Genomic DNA, 15,312 nt, shown 5'->3' on the forward strand with positions numbered 1-15,312 from the left:
AAAGCCAGCAGTCGCCCATGCATACAGCCTCCCCTCTCCACGCCACCAGTGTATTCCAAGGGAAAGGCAAAGGCTGATACAGCTTGGCACCAGTGATGTTACAACTCATTTCTATAGCTGAGTGAACTGGAGCAATGTGAAATAAAGTGTCTTGCTCAAGAACACAACACGCAGCCCAGTCCGGGATTTGAACTCACAACCTCACGGTTGTAAGTTCGACACTCTAACCACTGAGCCATGTACCTTCACATATGCATTATACTTGGGTGTATGTGGTGTGTGTGTGTATATAATATATGCGAGAATTGAGATGTGTAGATGTGGGCTGTGTACAAGAAATAAGATGGGGAACTCCAGCCAAATTTCTCAAGTAAAGAACATTGGTATAAAATCTGGGAAGACAATAGTGATAGTGTTGGTGTTGTAGGCATACTTTCTGTAGCGAAGTGGGTGGGTAAAGTGATAGAAGTTGTCAGTGTGCCATTAGATACTTTGTCAGATTGACTGTTCTCATCAGAACGTCCTTTCCAGGTGAAAAATGTACTACTCAACTCAGGTTAGTTGTTGATTACTTCAGACTTAGAGCTAGAAGGCCTCAGAGACACATGCCTGTCTGGGAAAGGAAGATATGAAAGCTTAAAGATCCATTGAGCAGTCAGAAATTAATATCCTTCACAATTATGGATTCATTGCAATGAGATATTGTCTTGGTATATAGCAGTTTAAATTATCAGAATATTTGGGCAAAATTTCATCTTTGCTTAGTCTGAGATTCCTATTAGAAAGTAATTATTTCATATTTGATGACTCAGCATGCTGACAAATTTTAGGGACTGCAATGAGTATCATAGTCTCCTCCCCCATACCAGTTTGAGATTTGATTCAAGTGACTCTTAATTGCTGATCTGGTCAAAATGTGCATTAGTTTATAGAAACAGGGTTTGTTGTATAAAAGTAGTAGTATTAGAGTGGCTGGAAGATTAAGGAAAGCAAAAGTGTGCAACAAAGAAAGAGAATGGGGAGCCATGAAGAAATGTAAACGAATTTCAACTGGTTTCAACATTGAAGTATTTTACATCAACTGTTTCAGTACACATTTTCAGCCTGATTCTGGTTCTCATGCAAGCATGTAAAGTGGCTATGTTAACTCTTAGTATCCCGTATGATGCAAATCTACCTCTCAGTGCATGTATTCGTCAGCCTGTTACCACTTGAAACTGTCTGAATCAGTTTTATGTTATGTTTTATTGAGTGTCACAGTACAGTGTTTGTAGTAAGGTTTGAATTTTTGAGTTCTGGGTCGTTGTTTTGACACTAGATACATGTTGTCTTCTTGACATTTGATTTTTTAAAATTTAAATGCCATTTCAACTTGCAGTATGAGGTGCATCAGTTTGTTTTTTTGTTTTGAGGTCATTTGTATGAATTTAGAAAAAGACGCATAGCCCATCAAAGAAAAGCGGTATTTGTAAACAAATGGTACAAATAATGTTGAGAATCCTTTTATCCCACCTCTTCAATGAATCCTCTGTTAGCATCAATGGCTGCTTCAATATGGGGTTGGAAGTGTTGTCATGCCAAAATCCTGATCCCTATCAATTTTGCATATAGTGCTGGTTATGGTAGGCTTGAAAGATTGTATGGTGTTATGGGGGTGTTGATTGATCTCGACTACACCCATCCGTATTTGTCCAGTAGATTGAGGTCTGGTGAACTTGGAGGCCAAATGACAAAGAACTTGATCATGGAAATTGGTACACACTCATGCTTGAGTTGTTCTAACTTTATGGGGTGGTACAGAGTCTTGTTGGAAGACATATTGTCTTCCATTGCATACTAATTCTATCCAGGGCTTCACAACTTTTCTCCAACACCTCCGTAGACAGCAGCATTGACTTTAAGCATTGTGATAAAAAGGGAGGAGGCATGATATCTCTCTAGTTGCTGATGCCTCCCAGAACTATCACAATTGCTGGGAACTTAATAAGCATGACTGTTGGAATCTCATTCGAGTCTATGTGCAACCATCTGTTGTCCCTTCAGTTTACCTTTTGGCCCTGATTGAAGTTTTTCTCATTGAGAAGAACCAAAGCATTTCAGCCACTTGGTGTTTTAACTTGTTTAGCCAAAACTTTACATGGATTGAACAATTCTCTCATCACATCCAACATCAACTGACACCTGTATCACACACAACTTCTTTTGGATGTCCTCATGCACAACTCTTCTGATGGAGCATTCTGAAACCTTGAGGTCCTTTGCAATGGCTCTGATTGACTTACCGGAGTTTTTAACGATAATATCTTGGAATTTTTGTAGAGTTACGTGTTCTGATAGTTTTAGGATCCCATGCACACTGTTTGCATTTAGCTGCTGGTGTTGGATTCCCATCAGCAACTTCCAGCTCCTTTCAGACTTTGATAACAAAGGATAAAGCAACTTTCAGGAGGTGAGCTATCTCTGTATCACTGTGCTTCACTTTTAAGGCAATGTTTATCATGCTTTTTTATTTGCTGGGTTGTCTGACATTATTTATCTGGGAAGTGAGTTTAAAAAAACAAAAGTTAGAAAGTTAGAGCTCTTGAAAAAAGTGACCAAAAAACTGATGCATCCTGTAGGTATTCCATGCAGTTTGTAGATTTGATATCTAGTATGGAATTTAAGTCCTCAATCTTAGGTTGGCATTCTTTGTTTAACTTTGGCAATGTAAGAGTACATTCTTTAAATACCTGTTGAGTAAACGATATTCTTTTGTTTGTTTTTCTTCTGATATCTTAGTGTAATTTATCATAATTTATTGAATTATCTTTCTTATTTTTTTTTTTTTGTTAATATCTTGATCTAATGAATAGATCAGAGAAATTTTGACATTGACTCTTCAGTCTCAGAACTGAGTTTTGTCAAAATGCCCATTATCATCACACTTTTGATATTTTTTCTTTGTTGGCATTGGTTTGCAATAAACATTTCTCAACACTTGTCATGTTTTCTCAAAGCTTTATATTACATGTTGATCACTTGCTTCTAAGTTTATCATGGCTTATCTCTATCGCAGCTACTGTCCGCTATGGATTCATGGAGATTTTTTTTTCTCTCCCAGCATGCATCCATCAGCTTATTTAATGATAACCACGCTCAACGTACTAATGCTAAATGAAATTAATGTCATATACCTTTTGCCAATGTATACGATGCCCTGTTGCATAAGACATACAAAATGTTTCAGCTTATGTTCAACACCTCATCCATAAAATGCTTGCATTAGGTATGTAGCAATTTTTTTGTTACACATAAGAGAAAAAAAAAGAGCATGTCTTATACACAAGCATATGGTAGTTTATGGATTCCATTCTAGTTAGGCTTTTGTTATCTGCATTTCCCTCCATGCAACCTTACACGTTTTAAGTATGCTACATATAGTCTTCTTTTGTAAATGCAACAAAAACTATTATGCAGATTGGTTATAGATTCGTATTTTCCAAGTATTTCCTGAAAAAAAAAAAAAAAATCTTTCAAGCGCAAAGCCCATTTTGAAGTGACTAGTTAAATAACACGTCCCTAGTGTAATATGTTAGTGATGTTGATTCTGGTAGGAATTTTAAACACAACTAAATAAATAAGTGTTTATTCTGGTACTCAATGATTTGCATCTATTCTCCCACACCCTAATTTATGAAAATGTATCTATAAGACTATAAAACCAATCTTTATCACAGTACCCTCTCTCTCCCTCCATTATTTTGGTATTTTGAAATATTTCTTTATCTCTTACTTTCTCTGTGAATTTTCCTAACATTGTATTTTTAATCATGGAAATATGCATTTGGATTCTTTTTCTTTTTTTTAAGCAGTAACCCTCATTAGAGACTGGAGGATTTGTTATCAGTTGATAAAACATGGATTAATTAAGATGTAACAGAGACTGATAGTTCTCTCAAATATTCATGTACATAGAGATTAGTGGGAATTGCTACTTTGTACTAGTGTACTATGATATTAAGTCAAGTTTAATATTGTTGATGTTTGTTAGTTATTGATTTTATTGGGTTTCTTTGAGGCTGGGTTTTTGTTTATATTAACAATGGCTTGTGCTTTGTTAGCAAAGCTATGCACTGAATTATAAGAACTCCCTTTATTCCATGTGTTATACACACACACACACACACACACACACACACACACACATGTGCAGGCATTACTGTGTGGCTGTGAAGCTTGCTTCCTCGCCATGTGGTCTTGGATTCAGTCCCACTGTGTGGCACCTTCTGCAAATGTTTTCTAGTATAGCCTTGGGCCAACCAAAGCTTCGTAAGTGAATGTGGTAGATGAAAACTGAAAGAAACCCGTGCCCAGCATGGAGAACAGATGTGTAATGGTGGTGGTGTAGTGTGTGTGTGTGTGTGTGTCTTTTCTGGACATCACATTATGGCTGTAAATGAGCATTATTGTCATACAAGTGATGTTGTGTATCCAGTTACTTGTGAAATATACGTCTAGCTATCAGAAAATATTACCTTACTTGTAAACAGTTGAGGGTTGGCAACAGGATGGAATCTGGCCATTTTAAATCTGCCTCAACAAATTTCATCTACAAGCATAGAGAATGGAAAAAGATATTTTATCTTATAACTCCATCATCATCATCGTTTAACGTCCGCTTTCCATGCTAGCATGGGTTGGACGATTTGACTGAGGACTGGTGAAACCAGATGGCTACACCAGGCTCCAATCTGATTTGGCAGAGTTTCTACAGCTGGATGCCCTTCCTAACGCCAACCACTCTGAGAGTGTAGTGGGTGCTTTTACATGCCACCGGCACGAAGGCCAGTCAGGCGGTATTGGCAACGGCCACGCTCAAAATGGTGTATTTTATGTGCCACCCGCACAAGAGCCAGTCCAGGGGCACTGGCAACGATCTCGCTCGAAAGTCCTTACACATGCTGCGGGCACAAGTGCCAGAAAGGCGACGCTGGGCACAGGTGCCATCACAATTTCGCTTTCGCTTGCCCCAATAAGTCTTCGCAAGCTGAATTTCGTGTCCAATGAAGGAGACGACGTTGGCATGGGTGCCAGTAGTCGAATTTAGTTCAGTTTCGATTTCGATTTCACTTGCCTCAACAGGTCTTCGCAAGCGGAGTTTAGTGTCCAATGAAGGCAAAACTTATAAAATTAGAGTGGTAGGGTGGCTATTTCGAATAAAATGAGAAGGATGCAAGAATGTTAGTGTGAAAGAAATGAGATGGCATAGGTTGAGTGACTGATATTGGGGAAGAGGAGAAGAGAATTGTGTAAGTGACAAATATGGGGTGGCAGTGGGGTGATAATGTTAATACAGCTGTCATTCAGGGATATACACGCAATGCTGCATGTGTACTTTTGTAAATACATAGATGCATGCACACATACACATAAGTAACTTTTAAAATGCTGAGGAAGGGAAAGAAAGGTGGGTGTGAGGAATATATAGCTTTAAGGAGAGAGTGGGTTGGTAAATTGACAACACTTGTTCACAGGCTGCTTTTTTTCTTGTCCATTATAAACACACACACGTACACATGTCTACTATACACCATTTTAAACTCATGTGTATGTTTGTAAATGTGTGTGTGTGTGTGTGTCACATCTTTTAACTGTCTGTCTCTCTACTTCTCTAGGGTTTACCCTATTGCTATCACTTATTGGGAAGTAAAATTAAGTCAGTTTTCAAATTTGGCATATTGAAATAATTTTCCATGTTAAATCTCATTTTGTTATTTATTTGTTAGAGAAAAATTGCAGAAGAATGTTACAGAAATTTAAAGTCTAATCATTTTTACTTAATCAGTAAACAGGATTTGGAAGCTGGTATTTTCTGCATGATAACTGTCTATCACAAAATGAAAGCAAAATCATTACGAGGAATTTTTATTAAACAAAATGAAAGCAAAGCATTATGACGACCAAAGTTGTAAGAACTTCTGAAGTTTTAATGAATAAAGTCTTGTGAAATGGTCAGACATGTAAATAATTTAAAAAGGAAGAAGTCCTCAACGAGGTGTTTTTGCGAAAAATTGCACAAATCTGTCCTGATCAAGAGGCCTTCTGTTTGGGAAAGCAGGGTCTGACATGGAATAAACAAAAATTTATATATGACATTCATCATTATCGTTTAACATCCACATTTCCATGCTACCATGGGTTGGATGATTTGACTGAGGACTGGTGAACCAGATGGCTACACCAGGCTTCAATCTGATTTGGCAGAGTTTCTACAGCTGGATGTCCTTCCTAACACCATCCACTCCGAGAGTGTAGTGGGTGCTTTTACGTGCCAGCGGCATGAAGGCCAGTCAGGCGGAACTGGCAACGGCCACGCTCAAAATGGTGTATTTTACGTGCCACCTGCACAGGAGCCAGTCCAGCGGTACTGGCAACGATCTCGCTCGAATGTCTTTACACGTGCCACCGGCACAAGTGTCAGGAAGGCGACCCAGCGACAACAGGCTCTTCAGCTAGTATATATTATATCAATATATATCGTAAAAACCCATGTAATTTGAATACCTGTGTAATTTATGCTGGTGATTTTCAGGATAAAAATTGCTAAAAAAAGCTTCTACTCATGTAAAATTCGCACCCAAAAGTTTTCAGAATTGCCAATATGGCCAAGGGGAAAAGGTTTTCAATTTAGTTGTTTTTAGCATAATTTCACTTACTTATGATTAGGTCTTATTAAATTTTCATTAAATTAAAAAAAAAATTCTGTTTACAGGTATCACATTGAAAGCTGTTAAACTACAAAGTGTTTGTGTTGTTTATAATAAACTTCATTTTACATTTCCTGCTCACAAGAGATTATGTCCGATCTTTAGCATACTTCTGTATGTCTTCTCAAATCACAATCACAGGAAAAGTAGTTGATAATTCTTATCAACTAAAACAAAGCTGATAAATATGCACAAGTGTTGCAAAATAAGTTTAATTACCAATAAACATCAGCTTGGATGACACTTCACTCAACTGACAAAGGAAGGTGACTGATCAAGCTGATTATGTAAACAGAATTCTGATTGGTTGAAAGTGTCTTGTCTCAAGCTCTGATTTTCTGCCTAGTCTTGTCAGAACCTTTGATATGGAGTATCGAAATTTAATCCCTTTCACACTTATAAAATGTGAAGCAAACTTAAAAATTTGTCATTATTGTTTTAGCTGGGAGACCAAACTAATAGTTTAGTAACCTTTGAAAATTGAAAGGAGAAAATAAACAGCTTTGCAAGTTTAACTTAGTGTTTATTGAACAAGAGAGATGCGAAATTTAAGAAGTGACTTGTTAGAATATACACGTCTGTGAGGAAACATAAACAAGAATTGCAAAAATCTACTATACCAAAAGAACTGGTAATACATACATTGCAAGTGTTCTATGAAGAGAACATAAGATTGCTGCATAATTCAACATGAATGTGAAATGGCATTAAACATCGTATAAGGTAAATGAAGGTTTCTGTAGGAATGCTAAAAGTCATATTCACATAGTAAGTTTACATGTGCAAGGATGAATTATGATGTTGTCGACATTAGATGCAGTAACAGCTGATAGTGGTGATATCGGCAGTGAGGAATCTCGTGTCGTAATGTGGAGAAGGTGAGCAAATAGCTTCCTGGTGCAAACGGAAGCTAGATTCTCTAAACGGACAAAAACTGATCTATTTAGAGAAATTGCTGGGCTTCATTGCGATAGGTAGAAACTCCAAGCAATGTAAAATATGTCCCGGACCGTGATTACCAGCATGAACGTCAAACTTCAATAGGTAGTTAACCATCTAATGGTTGAACACTGGGTTCAATGTACTCAACTTATCCCCTCCCTCAACACTGCTGGCCTTGTGCCAAAATTTGAAGTCAGTTTATTCGTATATGATGGCTGTCATATATTTATTTATTTGTGGAAGATAGCAATCATTAAAAGAAAAAAAAGTTTTGTTTGGTGGTAATGGTAATTAGTGCAACTATTGCTATGAAAGACTTGTTCAAGGGTTTCTTACTCGGATCTGTATTTAGCTTGATATCAAATTGTTTTTCTTTCCTTCTCTTTGAAGTTATCTGTTGAATATTCAGTGCTTGTGTAAGGACTTTCTAATCGATCGTGCATTGCAACTCAAATTACCAGTTCACTGATACTTTACTACAGTACTTGCATGTCAAAATAGTGTCATTGATTCAGTAGAATTTAGCTATGGTTTAGATCAGGCCTGGCCAATTCAAATTACATTGCGGGCCACTCTAATCACAGAAAGTTTTTGTGAGGACTGCTTGTATACTTTATGCACTAACAGTCAACTAAGCAAATTACAGAATCCAGAATATTTCATACCTTCCGTTTGTTGAAAATTATAAATTTGTAGGCTATTGCTTTATAGCTACTTATGCATTTAAAATTTATTTTGAAATAAATGTTTTCCACAAACAATTTTATTTTGAAATTAAACAATACTTCAAGAAAGTATCAAGCGGGCCATAAGATAAAAGTCTGCAGGCAGCATGCGGCCCGCGTGCCTCATGTTGGCCAGCCTTGGTTTAGAGGATATTAGTTTTATGCTTTATCACCATTGTCTTTAACACTTTAGCATTTAAACCAGCCATATTCAGCCCAAATATTCTACTTATTTTATATTCAAACTAGATCCAGCCTCTTACACATACCCATTATGCCATTCTAAAAAATTATTATTACATCATTTTAAAACTGAGATAACGCATGACAAATTCAAAAGAATGTAAGTTTGACAGTAACCTGAGGGGTTTAATGTTTTATCTTCCATGCTGGCTTATGCGAGAGGATCCAGTGTGTTGGTGGACAGAATTGTGTGCCAGTGTCTGCACTGACATGGTTTCTACTACTCAAAGCCCTTCTTAATGCCAAACACACAAGACTTTGAATCACAAGGCTTTGGTTGGTTTAGGAAGGCTATACTGAGAGACACTTGCCCAAGGTGCTACTCTGGGGACCAAAACCACAATTGATAAGCAAATTTCTTGACCACATAAGCACACACACACACACATATTAGAGATGTATTACTCGAAGCTTTTGATGAAATAGAGGGAGATATAGCATTACATGATGTGGAAGACAACTGGAAGTTTCTACGGGACAACCTGTTGAGGGCCACTGACCAGATCTGTGGATAGTGCAAAATTCCCTCTCAGCCCAAGGTAACGTGGTGGTGGAACAATGTAGTTGACAGGGCCATTAGGGAAAAGAAACAGGCATGGAAAGACTGGAAGAATGGTGGTAGCAGGGAATTGTATTAGACTGCCAGAAGGGAAGCTAGGAGACAGGTTTATTTAGCCAGAGGGGAAGCAGATAAGAAAAAATTTGCCAATGTTCTGCATTGTGAGGACCAAAGACTTGAGGTATTTCATGTTTCAAGATAGTGCATGAGAGAGAATCGTGATGTCGTAGGAGAGAAATGTGTTCGCATGGATGATGGCTCACTTGCATTTAATGAGGCTGGAAGAAGAGAGACTTGGAGATGCCACTATGAAAGGTTACTAAATGAAGAGAATGAATGGGAGAAAGAGAGTCTGCCGAATGTCAACCCAACAGAGGGACCAGCTATCCCAAGTGACAGTACCTTTGTAGATAAAACAATTAAGGGTATGAAGACAGGGAAAGCCTCCAGACTGTCAGGAATCACCGCAGAGATGCTTAAAATGTCTGGTGGTGTCGGCTATAGTCTAGTCACCCATATAGTCAACCAGGTGATACATGAAGGAGTCATACCCAATCAAAGTGTGTGTGTGTGTATATATATATAATTCACATAGCACATATGTTATATGAACAATAATATTTTGAAAACAAAGGTGTTTAATATTTGATTTCATATATATATATATATATTTCCGTGTGTGTGTGAGAGAGAGAGAGAAAGAGAGAGACAGACTAACTGATAAAGTGAATATCATTTATGATAAAAATTTGCAGTTTTGATTCAAATATCAGTCTTCACAGCAAAGCCTTTAAATGATGTCTCCTGCTATAGCATGTCACCCACTTTCACTCTTGTGGTTTTACTTTTCTTTCCCTCTTTTGTGACCACATACATACATAGACACACAACACACACACACATATACATTCACACACACACACACGCACACACACTCCAAAATTTGAAGGGGTAGAACAGGTAAAATATAAGCTACATATGCTTCTTAACTACCTGAAGCTCATTATATTAGCTTATCGAAATTCTTTGTAACACTGATGTGATAAAAAGTGTATAAGCTTATGATGGTAATAAATTATTTCATTGTATACTCTCCACTTTTTGTTCTCTATCCTAACTGCCTATTGTTTGAAGCTTACAAACTTCCTACATTTGGATCCCTGTTCATGTGTGTGTTTATATGGAATGAGAGAGAGAGAGAGAGAGAGAGACTACCTTCAGTTAATCCTGGAGCAAGCTCAGCTATAGCTATTACAAGTTTTTCTACATCTATATGTGCATAATGGATGCTCTGTTTTGTGGTTTTTATTGTCTTATGTAAATGTTAGTTTCAAAATCTTTACAGTTGTCTTTAATTAGGTAATTGAAATGCACAAAGAAAACCGTTTGGCTAAAGAGAAAATTGCTTTGTTGCCAAATTAATGCATTTGTTATTGTTGCTCAAACTTTATTCTCTAAATGTTTGTTATTGTTAAGTAAACTATACAACTATTATTTAAAGAGAGAATGTTCCAATATAAAGTGTATTAGACACTTGATACAGGTGCTCCACTTTTGCTTTAGATTTCCTAATAATTTTTATTGACAAAATTGGTTGAACACCACAGCTTAGGATATGTTTGTGTTCTGGTTTTTTAAATAGACTTTGTCATTCATCCCTTTGGAGTAGAGAAAATAAGTATTGGTAATGTGTAGGGTTTAGAAACAGTAGTGAAGGTGTGAAGCCTAATTTTGATAAGTGTGTGTGTGTGTATGTGTATGGCTCTTAGAGAATGGCAATTTGTCAGGAGTATGAATGAATAAATGATTATTGACAACATTTTATGGCAATAAAATTGATAATGAATTAGTTCTTCCACACAAGAGCAACTCCAGTCCAACAGGCTTCTGTACAGATTCCCATTATCCAAAGGCTTGGGTCAACTTGAAGCTATAGTAGTCGTTTACATAAAATAGCATACACTGGGATGAGGTCTTATGTTCAGGATGTGAACTTTCTAACTACTCAAGCATGTAATCTGCTAGCCATTTAGTTAAACCGAGTATAGTAAGGGAGGAGTAATGCCTTTAATCTTTGGCCCTACTCTAACTTGTGACTGCATTATTATCAGTATCCAACATAAACATATGTCAGGATCTGCAGGAAAGATGTATGCAGATAGGGAACTGGGGATCATTTTGAATGCTTGCAACGGAATGAACTTGAATAAACACTCTCTAGGCTTTGGTAGCAGTGTTTTAACCATTTAGCATTTAAACTGGCCATATCCAGCCAAAATATTTTACATGTTTTATGTTCAAACTGCCAGATCTAGTCACTCACATCAACCCTACAATATCATTCTAAATATTAGCAGTTACCTCATCAAAATCTCACAGCTACAAAATAATGTATGCTTAATTCAAAACTATGTGAATAAATAAGGATTACTTTGGACAGAATAATATGAATGCTAAAGGATTAATGTGAGTGGCAGGTTGGGACTGTTCATCCTACTATCTAAGGAGGCTGGCAATGCTCATTTTAAGCAAGAGATAGTGTAATTGATGTATGATGAAGGTGACTGATATGACATTCTATATTATATCTATAAAAGGAGTAAAGTGAGTGATGATTGAACTGAGTGCTTCTTGTAGGTTACAAGAGTTTGCAAACTCTTTGTTATCTTTGTGTAACCCTTGGTCATTCCTCATCAAGCCATCCTATGACCAAAGCTATGATCACTCCGACTTCATAAAGTACAGTGCACATAGAGCCACAGTGTCCTGGAATGCATTATAAAAGGACTAGTTGTCAATTCTAGCAAGTTGAGCATTCCGGGGTTCTCCTTTGTTTTTGCATTGTCTAAGCTGACCTAACTAATGGACAATTTGTCTTGCCTGCATTGCACTGGGCCTTAAGAAAACCTCTCAATGCTTGGGGATTTATATTGCATCCATTTTTTGCTTGTAAAAAAACAAAAGATAACACTAAATATTTCAATATATTCCTATATTCATGCTGAGAAAACTTGACTGTTGTGTACAGTAGCCCACTATTTTGACACAAGGATGGTTGATCTAAATGAGTAGTCCCTTCCCCATAAATGTCAGGCCTTGTGCCTACGACCGAAAGGATTATTAAGACAAGAAAAGATAGCATGAGACTCCTACATTTCTCAAGTGAATGAACATACTCTCTTAATCATTTTGTTATTTTGGAATCATGTTGGTACTTAAGACCAAATTAACTTTGTTTTGATGAAAAAAAAATTAGAGGAATAAACAATTATAAAGAGATATTGATTTCTAAATTAGGCAGAAAGCCCTCACATTTTATGGGGTACATCTGTTTATATTGACCTGGATACTTGACTGGTACTTACTTATTGGCCTCTGAAGTATGATGGCCAAAACCAACCTTTGATAGGAATTTAATTTAGAATGCAAAACATTTTGTTGGATGCACTACTGATTCTGTAATATCATTTGGCAAGTAATAAACTTAGACTTTCAATAGTTAAATACTAGAAAGGAATAGATGCTGTCTCATGGTCCTTCCAAACTTTACACAAAATCACTTAAAGGAGAACACACTGGGTCTCATCCATTAATATCTTTTTATCAGCTGCTTCAATCTTTATAACAGCTAATAGAAACAAAGGTTAGAAGCAATTTAAAAACAATGTATACATAATGGAAAATTAAATTGTGATATTGAAATACCTGAAAGAAAATAAGTTACATTTATACTTGAAGGTATGAAACAATTGAAGTTTAATTTGGAATGATATGCAAAATGAATTTGTCATGTTTGTCTTTTTGAAACAAGATGCAAATAAAAGAAAATAAAATTAGCCTGGCAATTGTATAGAACCATATAAAATACATTCAGATTACTCTTACCAAATGTAATGCTTATCCCTTCATATTATTATGAATTACTCATTGTCTATTAGGTTTGAGATTTCAATGATCTGACTCTTTAATTTCGGAATGACATTTAGGAATGTAGTTGTTCTATAAGTTATTCTTTGCCTTTATATGGTTGATTATCTTTTATTAAATTTCTAGTAATTTATATTATTTTCTGTTTTTATTTTTTACTGTTTCAGTTAACTTATCACTTGGCTAAGGTATTGACGGAATCATTTTACATCTGCAACTTATGAAATCACTTTAACTATGGTTACCCAGTTTGCTCAGACTTTTTTCCCAACTGGCTGGAGTCCACATTGCCCATCTTGACTAATTTCATTGCGAGGTAAAGTCAACTTTTACAACTTGAGTGCGTATTTCATGCATGTTGATTGATTCTCATTTCAGGAGGGATGCGATACAGGGTTAGATCAAATAGCAGAGGAAAGGGGTGGGGGTGTACAACAGAAAGAAAAGTATTTGGAGTGGTAAGTGCTCTTGATTTTGTTGACAGTGGAGACATAGAATTAAAATGATACAAGTTTGCAGAGATGTAAGAGTTACTTGATGTTGAGATTTAAATAGATATGTAAAATGGTGATAATTATGAAAAATCAGGCATGTTAACTAATTGTCACTGAGATGTTGATAGCATTACAGTTGCTTACTCTAATATTGATAAAATATTTTTAAAAATCAGCTTTGTATGGTTGTGAGATTTTGCTTAGCTAACCTCTCAAACACTATATGGGTTTTATGAGCGATGGTGAGATTGAGATGAGCAAGCTCAACCAGAATCCAAATCATCTCAGAAGCCTGAATAGACTTTCAGGTAATTGTTTTTTAACCCCAGGCCAGCCTTGACTGAGCAGAGCTTTAATCACAAACATTCCAACCATGTCCATCTTGTTTTAATGTTATATGTGATTAAAAGGTATTACTGATTGATCCACCATGGTTTCTTTGTTGATTCATTGGTAATTTTCCTTTTTTTTCCTTTCTTTTTTTTTGATAAATCTCAGATCAGTCCTGATAGATTAAATATATGATCAGAAACATTCCAGCTATGAGTATCTCTTTTTTTCCATTTATTTTTCCAGACACAGAGTATCTTGGACTGTATTATTTCATGTATTCTCCTTGGATGTAATTGGAGTGGATTTACTTTTTTTCTTAGGCTCTTTTATCTCCTAGAATGTAGGAGTTAAATGACCAATGATTCACAAAGTTGGCATCTCCAATATCACGATTGCTCTATAGTTGAGGATCTCACTGAGATGCAGAGTTTATCACATGGATTGAGTTTAAGCACATTGTGCTTCTCTTCCAAATATGAATTTTTTCAGAGAAGTAGGATTTGAATAGTAAAACTGTATTGGAATATGTACTGATAGTGCAGTAGCCATGACAAGGTAGAAAATAGAAATTTAAGCCAGTCATATCTAGAAGCAAATATCCCACTACTTTCACTGAGTGCATGATTCATTGCAAGGTAATAGTGTCTAAAACAATGTCTGTGGGGCCGAATGCAGTGTTACAAGCTGCAGTTAAAACTTACTTTACTAAATGTCATGCATTGAATAGGTGCCTCTTCACAAATCTCTGTAATGAAATAGAATCCAATTTTAGCAAATTTTTATTGAGAACAGAAGTGCAGTGACTCTCAAATGGAGGAGCTTTGAAACTGCTGTCAGGACAAAATGGATATTTGCTTATCACAAAGAAGAATGATTGTGCAAATGATGCTCTTTGTCTGATGTGTTTTTAGAAAACTTGATCTTAATATATCTGTATATGGAGAGACAACCAATATTTCCAGAAAATGATGAATTAGAAATATTCTCATACAAATGATTTTATTTTTGGAGATTGAATTTTGATTTGGTTAAGCAAATAATAGTTGATCATCAGGAGAATCTAGAAAATAATTTCCAGAAATATTTCATGTTACATTCAGATAATAACTAATTGGATTGGATCCAGAATGTATTTGCAGTTGATATCTCAGGAAGGATATACAAAACCTTCCAGTAATTCAACTTTAAAGCTTGAATCTTTTCTGTGAAAATCATAAATGCTTTTCGACTTGGTCTTTGTGCTGAATATCCAGTTTTGCCCAAATTAGTGATGGAACCTCTTCTAAATACTAAATCAATAGTTTTGGTGTTGACTGGCAATTAACCCATCCGTCAACAAAAAA

The 15,312-nt window shown here is 36.1% G+C and overlaps 1 protein-coding gene across 2 annotated transcripts in view; it reads left to right on the plus strand.

The window, feature by feature from the left end:
• LOC106868704 (ubiquitin carboxyl-terminal hydrolase 36) overlaps positions 1-15,312 on the plus strand; it is an 80,254-nt gene that overhangs the window by 10,936 nt on the left and 54,006 nt on the right. For both annotated transcript variants that reach the window (XM_052968127.1, XM_014914091.2), the window contains exon 2: positions 13,310-13,458. The gene's annotated coding sequence lies outside the window, so the exon portion shown is untranslated. The remainder of the gene's footprint in view (positions 1-13,309; positions 13,459-15,312) is intronic.

The sequence above is a fragment of the Octopus bimaculoides genome, chromosome 5 (assembly GCF_001194135.2).
Source record: "Octopus bimaculoides isolate UCB-OBI-ISO-001 chromosome 5, ASM119413v2, whole genome shotgun sequence".
Taxonomy (NCBI): Eukaryota; Metazoa; Mollusca; class Cephalopoda; order Octopoda; family Octopodidae; genus Octopus; species Octopus bimaculoides.